Below are 10,246 nucleotides of genomic sequence, written 5' to 3'. Positions count from 1 at the left end.
CATCAATTTATGAATTGACAGATAGATCTTCTTTGTTTTCTTTGTAAATTATGAGCAACTAAACATCCTAGGTTAAGGTTAGGAGCTCTGCTTGTCCTATAGATTAATATGATTACTGATGGAGGATAAACGTCGGTCTAGATTTTCTCAAAGGAATTTCATTGCAAGCATAGTCCAAACCAACAATTTATCCACCAATCAAAGTTAAAAAGGTTGTCACAATACAAATCAAAATAACCGGGAGTATTAATCCCGGGTCGTTCTCCCTATGAATTACAATTGAGTGCTCAATTATTGGCTATGAGGAAAATCGGGGGTTGAGGTGAAAATTGACAAAAATGTAAATAACAAGAAGGTAAATGGCAATTAACTAATAAAGAAAATAAAACTCAAATGGTGAAAAGGGTCTTGGCAAGGGTTGATGGTTAAGGATCACTATCCCTGTCACTAACCACAACATGATAATTACAAGGATCAATCCCATTTAGTCATCCTCTAACAATTGGAGAAAGTCAAACGAGATTTATTAATCCTAATCCATAAGTCCTAACCATCTCATCAATTGAATTAGTGAACACTAGTGTCAATGGAAACAAATTATCAAACACTTAGACATTAGTAACTCATCAAGGTTACCCAAGTCACCAACCCAAGCCAAGAATGGAAAAATCTACTCCATAGCTAAAAGAAGAAACATTTCATCAAACACCTAAAATGCAATAAAGTCAAAGATCATAAAATGCAAGAATTAGTAAAAGCTGTAACTAACACAAGCAAAAAATCAATAATAGCAACTAAGGTAAACATAAAAAGACATGAAAACATAAAATTGCATTAAAAGGAAATTGAAATTGACTAGAGTATTTATGAAATAAAATTGGCAAAATAAAGAAATTAACATGAGAAGTTGGATAAACTAAGGTGTTAGAACAAATAAAAGTAAAGATAAACTAAATTGAAGCAAGATTAAAAACTAGATCTAAGAAGAAATTAAACTAAGAACCCTAAAACCTAGAGAAAGGAGAGAGCCTCTCACTCTAGAATTCTACATCTATCTAAAACTAAGCTAATGGAATGTGTTGTGTTGTCTCTCATCCTTCTCATTCCCAGCCTCTAATCTGCAGACTGGGCTCGAAACTCGGCTAGAAATGAGCTCTGAAATCGCCCACCAGCATGTTCCCTTACGTGAGCCACGTGACACTTGTCACGCGTAAGCGTCAGCCACGCGTACGCGTCATTCGACTTCTACACCTTGTCACGTGTACACATCAGTCACGCGTACGCGTCGTTACCAGCTTCTCAAATCTTTAATTCTTTGTATTCCTTCCACTTTTGCATGCTTCCTTTCCATCCTCTAAGCCATTCCTGCCCTATAAACCATGGAATCGCTTAACAAACATATCACGGCATCGAATGGTAATAAGAGATGATTAAAAATTAGTAATTTAAGGCCTATGAAGCATGTTTTCATTCTTAAGTACAAATTAGGAAGGATTTACAAAACCATGCAATTTATATGAATAAGGATAGAAATAGTTGACAAAATCTACTCAATTCAATCTAAAATAAACCATAAAATAGTGATTTATCAATCTTCCCACACATAAACAATTGCATATCCTCATGCTAAGCTCATGAAAAGCCATAAAGGAATAAAGAGGAATGGTAGGATTTATTAAATGCAACCTATCTATATGAATGCAAGTACATGCTAAATGCTTCTACCTACTTGGTTAAAAGTAAATCAATTTCCAAGAACATATATGAACAAGTAGGGCTAAGATAGCATGATGATTCATGAATTTCACTAATTCAAATCTCAAAATGAAGTACAAATAGACTTGCAAGAAGAAAGTTCATGAAAGTTGGGAACAAGGGATTGAGCATTGAACCCTCACCGGAAGTGTTTGCACTCTAATCTCTCTAGTCTTTGAGGGTCGATTTTCTTAATTCTCTACTAATCTTGTTTTCTAAGGATTTCTCTTCTTCTACCAATCAATATATGATCCATGCATGGATACAAATATCAAGAGGTCTTTTCAAGGGTTGTAATGGGGTTAGGGTCAAGGAAGGAATGTATTTAGTCAAGTAGACTAAAATCTGAATCCTTGATTAACCTAAACTTCCCACCTAACCTAAGGCACTCCATGTAATCAAGATGCAAAACCTAACTTCCCATTGTCTATCTTTTCTACATATTCATGCATCCCAAATTTGAACACAATTCATATGCATTGCTATCATTACTTACTTTGGGGCATTTTGTCCCCTTTTTATTGTTTTCTTTTTTTCTCTTTTTATTTTTTTTCTTTTTGTCTTTCTCCTCTTTTCTCTTTTTTTTATGTATACATATTGTGGATGATATATATATATATATATATATATATATATATATATAACTTTGCTAATGCATTATTAATCTGTTTGCGTAGATACATGATTTATGTATCTATTTTACTGAAGTCCATATTGTAGTAATGCTTGATGCTACATGAATATCACATTGATTCTTTTGGAATTTTATTCTGGTCAAATACATAATATAATGCCACTTTGTCAATTTAATTGTTAGTCTGAGTGTCTAGACTTATGGTATGGAACACATTGAATTGTATGTTGACATCTGAATATCAGTTTGGATTCAATTTTATAAAATTCAGATCAAGTCAAAGGGAGTTATTATGACAGCATTGCTTGCCAAGGCTACCGAAAGATTAATGCATATAATTAAAGTATTGAATGCATGAACATGCGCCCAAACTATTTTTCACATTTTCATAAAAAGTATAACATACCCAATTCCCAAACCAAACATTCCTAAACCCAATTTTCCCACACTAAAATCATGCACACTCTCACTAGTCTAAGATAACCAATGATTCAAATTAAGGACATTCATTGTTTTCCACTTAGAGTTAGTGATGTGCTAAAATAAAGAACAAATAGGGTCAAATAGGCTCAACATTGGTTTGCAAAGGATTGATAACAAGGGTAAGGCTATTTGGGTATGTGAGCTTTAGTGAAAACAAAGGCCTCAATCACGTAAATGTATTCATACATTAAACAATGGAAATATAGAATCAAGCAAGATAGAAATCACAATCTTAGAGAGAACAACACACACCAAAAAAATATATTGGTTGATAAGATGCAACCAATCAGATAGGCTCAAAATCTCACTGGGTTTGTGTGTTCTAGCTCTAAAACCATGTTCCAAAATTAATTTCTTCAAGCAAGTTTAACAAAAAATTTTAATTCAAATTAGTGAAATGTGAAAGAAACAAAACCATCGGCTAAGAATTTCTTCTCGGTTAGAGGAAATAACTTCGTTGCAAGTATAGTTCTCAACCGACAAGTGATGCTCAAATCAAATTTAATTTGGTTGTCACTAGTTCAACCCCAATAAAATAACCGAGAGTATTAATCCCGGGTTATTCTCCCTAGGAATTACAATGAAGTGCTTTATTATTGGCTATGAAGGAATATTTTGGGATTTTTGTAATAAGGAACAAGAAATGTAAATAACAATAATTAATAAAAGAAAGGGAAAGAACTCTTGGCTAGGCATGGGAATTAGAATCACCATCCTTATCTACAAACCATACATTGATAATTATGAGGGACTAACCCATTTAGTCTACTCCTATGCTTGAAGTAAGTATAATGTCTACCTCAATGCATTAAGTATGTCAAATAGGTTTGATCAACATCAATTCATAAGTCCTAACCTAGCTACCAATTGACTTAGTAGTAGGCTAGTGTTAATGGTTATCAAATCACCAATTCAATGAGACCCAATGACTCAAGGTCACTCAATTCCCTTAGCCTAGGCCAAGAGTAAAGAAAACTACCCAAAAACTAGAGGAAATATTTTATCAAACACCTAAAGTGCAATAAAAGTAAACATCACAAAATGAAAGAATTAATGAAACCCATAACTAACATAAGCAAGAAATCAACAATAACAATTAAGATCAACATAAAAGAAACATGGAAACATAAAATTACATTAAAAGAAAATTAGATCCACAAGGTTCAAAAACATAAGAGCAACAAAATAAAGGAAATGAACAAGTAAAACTAGAAGATTAAAGATATAACAACAAGAAATTAAAAGGAAAAACTAAATCAAAACAAGAATTGAAAGTTAGATCTAAGAGAATAAAACCTAAACTACCATAAATTCTAGAGAGAAGGGAGAGCTTCTCTCTCTAGAATTCTAACCTACAACATGATGAAAACTACACTATGAGTCTCCCCCTTCAATCCCTTTCCATCCTTGGGTTCAAAAGCATCAGAAATGAGTTGGATTTAGGCCTCCTTGAGCTCAGAAATTGCCCCCAACATATTGCCCTTAAGTTGGTCATGTGCCTCTTGTCACGTGTACGCATGGGTCAGGCATACGTGTCATTGGCAATTTTCCTGGTCACACGTGCGCGTGGGGTGACGCGTACGCGTCGCTTGCAAATTTCAATCTCACGCGTACGCATGGGTGACGCGTGCGCGTGGCCTTCATTTCAGCAAATCCTCATTTCTTCATTAATTCTCCATTTTTGCATGCTTCTTCTTCATTCCTTCAACCCAATCTTTGCCTTATGAACCTGAAATCACTTAACAAATATATCAAGGCATCGAATGGAATTAAAGTGAATTAAAATTAGCAATTTAAAGGCCCAAAAAGCATGTTTTTACTCTTAAGTACAAATTAGGAGCAATTCACAAAATCATGCTATTTCATTGAATAAATGTGAGAAAAGATGATAAAATCTCCTAAAATCAACACAAGATAAACCACAAAATTGGGGTTTATCAAAATGCCTTAAAATAATTTCTTGGAAAAGAAATCATCACTCTAACCAAGTAATCCTAACATAAAAATGGGTAGAATATGTACAAACTCTAACTATCATGCAATTTATTAAGTAATGCAACAACTAACTAACAAAGAAGATTAAGGTTTGCTGTTGGTGAAAGGAGTAGTTACCCACGGAAGTTAGTCCTCGACCTTCCCATATTTAAAGATTGCACCGTCCTCGGTGTATCCAAAGATGAGCAAGGTGGGTTAGCGTGGGTTCCTTTTCCTTCTCAGTGGCCAGCCTGAAAAGGGAGAAAAGACGGAAGAATAAGCCTAAAAACAAAGACATCAAGGCAAATAGAATATAAGTGGGGGCTAATGCTGAATAAGAATGGGGTTCTCAATTACATGGTAGCTATAACATGTAAGTGAAACAGCAATATAAGCAAAGGGCATATCGATTGGCACTTGATGCAAGAGTAAAATTAAAGCACAAGTAAATGGCATGAAGAGCACTTGGAGCATCAAGTTCAAATAGGAAAGAGTGGGTCATAAAAGACAAGATGAGTTCATATCAATGCACAAAGGATACAAGAGTCATAAAAGATTAAGCATTGATTTAAAAGTTCCATCACCCAACAATATCAAACAAGTCAAGAAGCACCAAAATGATGCAAGAGTAAAATCAAAGCATCAGTAAATGCCATGAAGAGCATGTTGAGCATCAAGTTTAAACATGAAAGAGTGAGTCATGAAAGACATGTGAGTTCATATCAATGCACAAAGGATGCAAGAATCACAAAGATTAACCACTGACCTAAAAATTTCATCACCCAATCAATATCAAACAAGTCAAGAAGCACCAAAACTATCCAAGAAATTTTCAACAGTTAAGTAGGAAAATTCAACACCAATGTTGAAACAACAAATTTAGAAAATAAGGAAAAAGAACTAACTACAAATAATAGAACTAAATACAATTAATAACAAAAAGGTAATCACATGTAACAAGCAAAAGAAAAGTAGAAAGAGAGAGAAGTGGAGAAGTAAAATTTTAAAAAGAGAAAGGTGAAGAAATGGAGACATGTAAGTGAGTAATGGTGGAAAACAGAAATTGAAGAAGAAGAAGAAAGAAAGAAAGAAAGAAAGAAAGAAGTTGGGAAGAAATAAAGAAGGAAGAAGTAGGGAGAAGGAAACAGGGCAGCGCGTCCTTTATTTGAATTCAGAAAGTGATGCGTACGCGTCAGTCACGTGAACTCGTGGGAGGGAGGAAAAGCTTTTGACACGTACGCGTCAGTCACGCGTTCACGTGAGAAGCAAGTAAATATAGGCAACGCGTACGCGTGGGAAGGGTTGTGCGCCTCGCACCCACCAGCACAATCCTGGCACAACTTTCTGTCCTGGCCATGCGTTCGCACCGTTTCAGCATGGTTTCCACATCATCATTATTGAGGCATCGATGCGTACGCATGTGTCACGCGTGACAACCTTTTTTTTATTTTAAAGAAACATAAAATAGAAACAGGGCACTCCCACCCATTACATACATTCTTAAGGCCAACCAAAATTCAAAATTAACAAAATTCCTAACTTATAAAAATTATGCAAACATGCAACTAAGTAATTTAAACCAATAATGCAATGTTGAACAAGATGCAATTCAAAACTACTAACTTACAATTTAAGGCATAAGTCTAACCAAACAAACTAGCAACCAAAGCAATATATGCAAGAGTGATATAAAATCAAGAAAGTGCCTAATAATGGCAACTCAATTTATTCATTGTTTATATCTACAAGAGAACGGAAAGAGGTTACCATAGTGGGGTGTCTCCCACCTAGCACTTTTATTTAAAGTCCTTAAGTTGGACATTTGGTGAGCTCCTTGCTATGGTGGCTTATACTTGAATTCTTCCTTGAATCCCCACCAATGTTTGCATTTCCAATAGCCTCCAAGATCCCAAATTATGCATACCACTCTTCCAAGAAACCTCAAGCAAGTAGTAAGACCCCAAGATTGATGATCGTTGATGTGTATTCCGAGATCCCATACTTTATTTATGAACACCCTTTCTTCTTGATGGTCATGCTTCCAATTGGCCGACAAACTTCTTGAATTCTCCTTAGAACTCCTAATCCTCATCCTAATTCCAATGACTTCAGCTTCACTCCACCTATGAATCCCAAAGTTTGAACTTCCATCCACTATGCACCTTGATTCTTGTTGCCAACCAACATCCAATTATTTTCTACTTTCTAACCCACAAATAGCTCTAAGTTGACCATCCATTTCTAACAAAGCATATTGATATGGGCCAAGGAAATTAAAGGATGAGATGATTACCCACATAATTTCTAATTTGGATGGTGACATAGCAAGGAAGATATCCAATGGCCTTGACAATGTAAGCTCTACTCCTTTTGACAATGTAAGATATCCTCGGCAACGGCGCCAAAAACTTGATGGAGGATAAATGTCGGTCTAGAATTTCTCAAAGGAATTTCGTTGCAAGCATAGTCCAAACCAACAATTTATCCACCAATCAAAGTTTAAAAATTTTGTCACAATACAAATCAAAATAACCGAGAGTGTTAATCCCGGGTCATTCTCCGTAGGAATTGTAATTGAGTGCTCAATTATTAGCTATGAGAGAAATCGGGGGTTGAGGTGGCAATTGACAAAATGTAAATAACAAGAAAGTAAATGGCAATTAACTAACAAAGAAAAGAAAACTCAAATGGTAAAAAGGGTCTTGGCAAGGGTTGTTGGTTAAGGATCATTATCCTTGTCACTAACCACAACATGATAATTGCAAGGATCAATCGCATTTAGTCATCCTCTAACAATTGGAGAAAAGTCAAATGAGCTTCATTAATCCTAATCCATAAGTCCTAGCCATCTCACCAATTGAACTAGTGAAGGCTAGTGCCAATGGAAACAAATTATCAATCACTTGGACATTAGTAACTCAAGGTCACCCAAGTTATCAACCCAAGCCAAGAATAGAAAAATCTAATCCATAGCTAAAAGAAACATTTCATCAAACACCTAGAATGTAATAAATGCAAACATCATAAAATGCAAGAATTTGTAAAATCCATAACTAACACAAGCAAGAAATCAACAATAGCAACTAAGGTAAACATAAAAAGACATGAAAACATAAAATTGCATTAAAAGGAAATTGAAATTGACTAGAGAGTTTATGAAATAAAATTGGCAAAATAAAGAAATTAACATGAGAAGTTGGATAAACTAAGGTGCTAGAACAAATAAAAGTAAAGACAAACTAAATTGAAGCAAGATTAAAAACTAGATCTAAGAAGAAATTAAACTAAGAACCCTAAAACCTAAAGAGAGCAGAGAGCATCTCTCTCTAGAATTCTACATCTATCTAAAACTAAGCTAATGGAATGTGTTGTGTTGTCTCTCATCCTCCTTCACTCCCAGCCTTTAATCTGCAGACTGGGCTCAAAACTGGGCCAGAAATGATCTCTGAAATTGCCCCCAGCGTGTTCCCTTAAGTGAGGCACATGACACTTGTCATGCGTATGCGTCAGCCACGCGTACGCATCATTGGACTTCTGCACCTAGTCACGCATACGTATCAGTCACGTGTACGCGTCGGTAGAGGATTCTTCTGGTCACACGCACGCGTCACCCACGTGTATGCGTCGATACCAACTTCTCAAATCTTTAATTCTTTGTGTTCCTTCCATTTTTGCATGCTTCCTTTCCAAAATCTAAGTCATTCCTGCCCTATAAATCCTAGAATCACTTAACAAACACATCACGGGATGGAATGGTAATAAGAGAGGATTAAATATTAGCAATTTTAAGGCCTATGAAGCATGTTTTCATTCTTAAGTACAAATTAGGAAGGATTTACAAAAATATACAATTTATATGAATACCTGTGAACATAGTTGACAAAATCCACTCAATTCAATCCAAAATAAACCATAAAATAGTAGTTTGTCAGTTACTTCTCTATTGTAATATATGTTTTATTCCATTCTATGGTGTTTTGTCGTTCTTTATCTAAACGAATGTCGGGTGGAACAAAAGTATGAACCCTTATTCTGCATGAGTTCTTGTGAGTCCTGACCCGGATAGTATTGAGCTATAGCTTAAGAATACATCTCCTAAACGAACAAGTTATCTGGGCTAATTGGGATATGCGACATATAATCTCGTTAGTTGTGGGTAATTGAGGTTTTTGTAGCGCTAAGGCTAGAGTATTGAGCTTTATTCTCCAATTCAAAAGATCTGACATTGTCTGTGGCACTTTAAGTAGGATCAAGGGAGAGTGAATTGTGTGAGCTTCATCCTCGTTCATGTTAAATGACCATTGAGAACGGCGTTTGATGTGTATTAAAGGAGATTAATTAACCTTGACTAATGGTGTTAATCACTTAAAACTTTGCCATAGAATAAATCATTCATTGTTAAAGTAGTTGATGCCAAGGCATTATGGCCTGTTTTTCTATGCTTTTTCAGTAGATTTTAATTCAGTTTTCATACAATTTCTGTTGAAACAAAATCTCAAGCATAGGCGAATTTTAGCTAATATACAGGATAAATATAATGAAATAGATCACACTAAGTGAAGTTTTGATCTTGGGTATTATTAGCACACTTAGTTTAATGAAGTTTGTCTTGTATGTTACTTTGATACACTTTATTTGCTTGATTTCAGACCAAAGGAAGCAGAGAAGAGCCATGTTAGTGGCTACGTTAGCGCCACTAACGTGGCTATTAAAGTGGAAGGAAGGAAAGCTTGGAAAGTTAGTGAGAACGTTAACGCCACTAACGTTAGCAAAAGGCAAGAAGACCCATGTTAGCAACCCCGTTAGCTCCACTAACGTGGGAACTAACGTGGAAGAAAAGAGAAGCCCCAATGTTAGTGAGAAAGTTAATGCCATTAACTTTGAAGAAGGAGCAGCGTTATTGGCAAAAGTGAGTGCCAATAACGCTAGCGAAGCAAAAGAAGACCCACGTTAGTTTCCACGTTAGTTTCCACGTTAGTTACATTAACGTGGGAACTAACGTGGAAGGAAAGGGAAGTGCCAACGTTAGTGGAAAAAGTGAGTGCCACTAACATTTGTGAAGCAAAGGAAGACCCACGTTAATGGCCACTTTAGTTACACTAACGTGGACATTAACGTGGGCAAAAGTCTCACCTAGCAGCCTGACCATGCCTTCTTCAAACAAGAATAACTTGAGCCACAAAGCTCCAAATGAGGTGATTCCAATGGTATTGGAAAGTAGGATTCCAGATATTTCCAAGAATATATGGCACTACATGGTGGACACTGAATTTGAGGGAGAAAATCTGCCCCAAAAGTGCAAAGATGAACATGGTATCAACCTGTAGTAAGGCCAGCTGACCTCTTCACCTTCCAAGAAGTGTAACTCGAGCTGTAAAGCTCCAAATGATGCGCTTTCAA

Source organism: Arachis ipaensis, chromosome B08, assembly GCF_000816755.2.
Source record: "Arachis ipaensis cultivar K30076 chromosome B08, Araip1.1, whole genome shotgun sequence".
NCBI lineage: Eukaryota > Viridiplantae > Streptophyta > Magnoliopsida > Fabales > Fabaceae > Arachis > Arachis ipaensis.
This window is presented reverse-complemented; position numbering follows the sequence as displayed.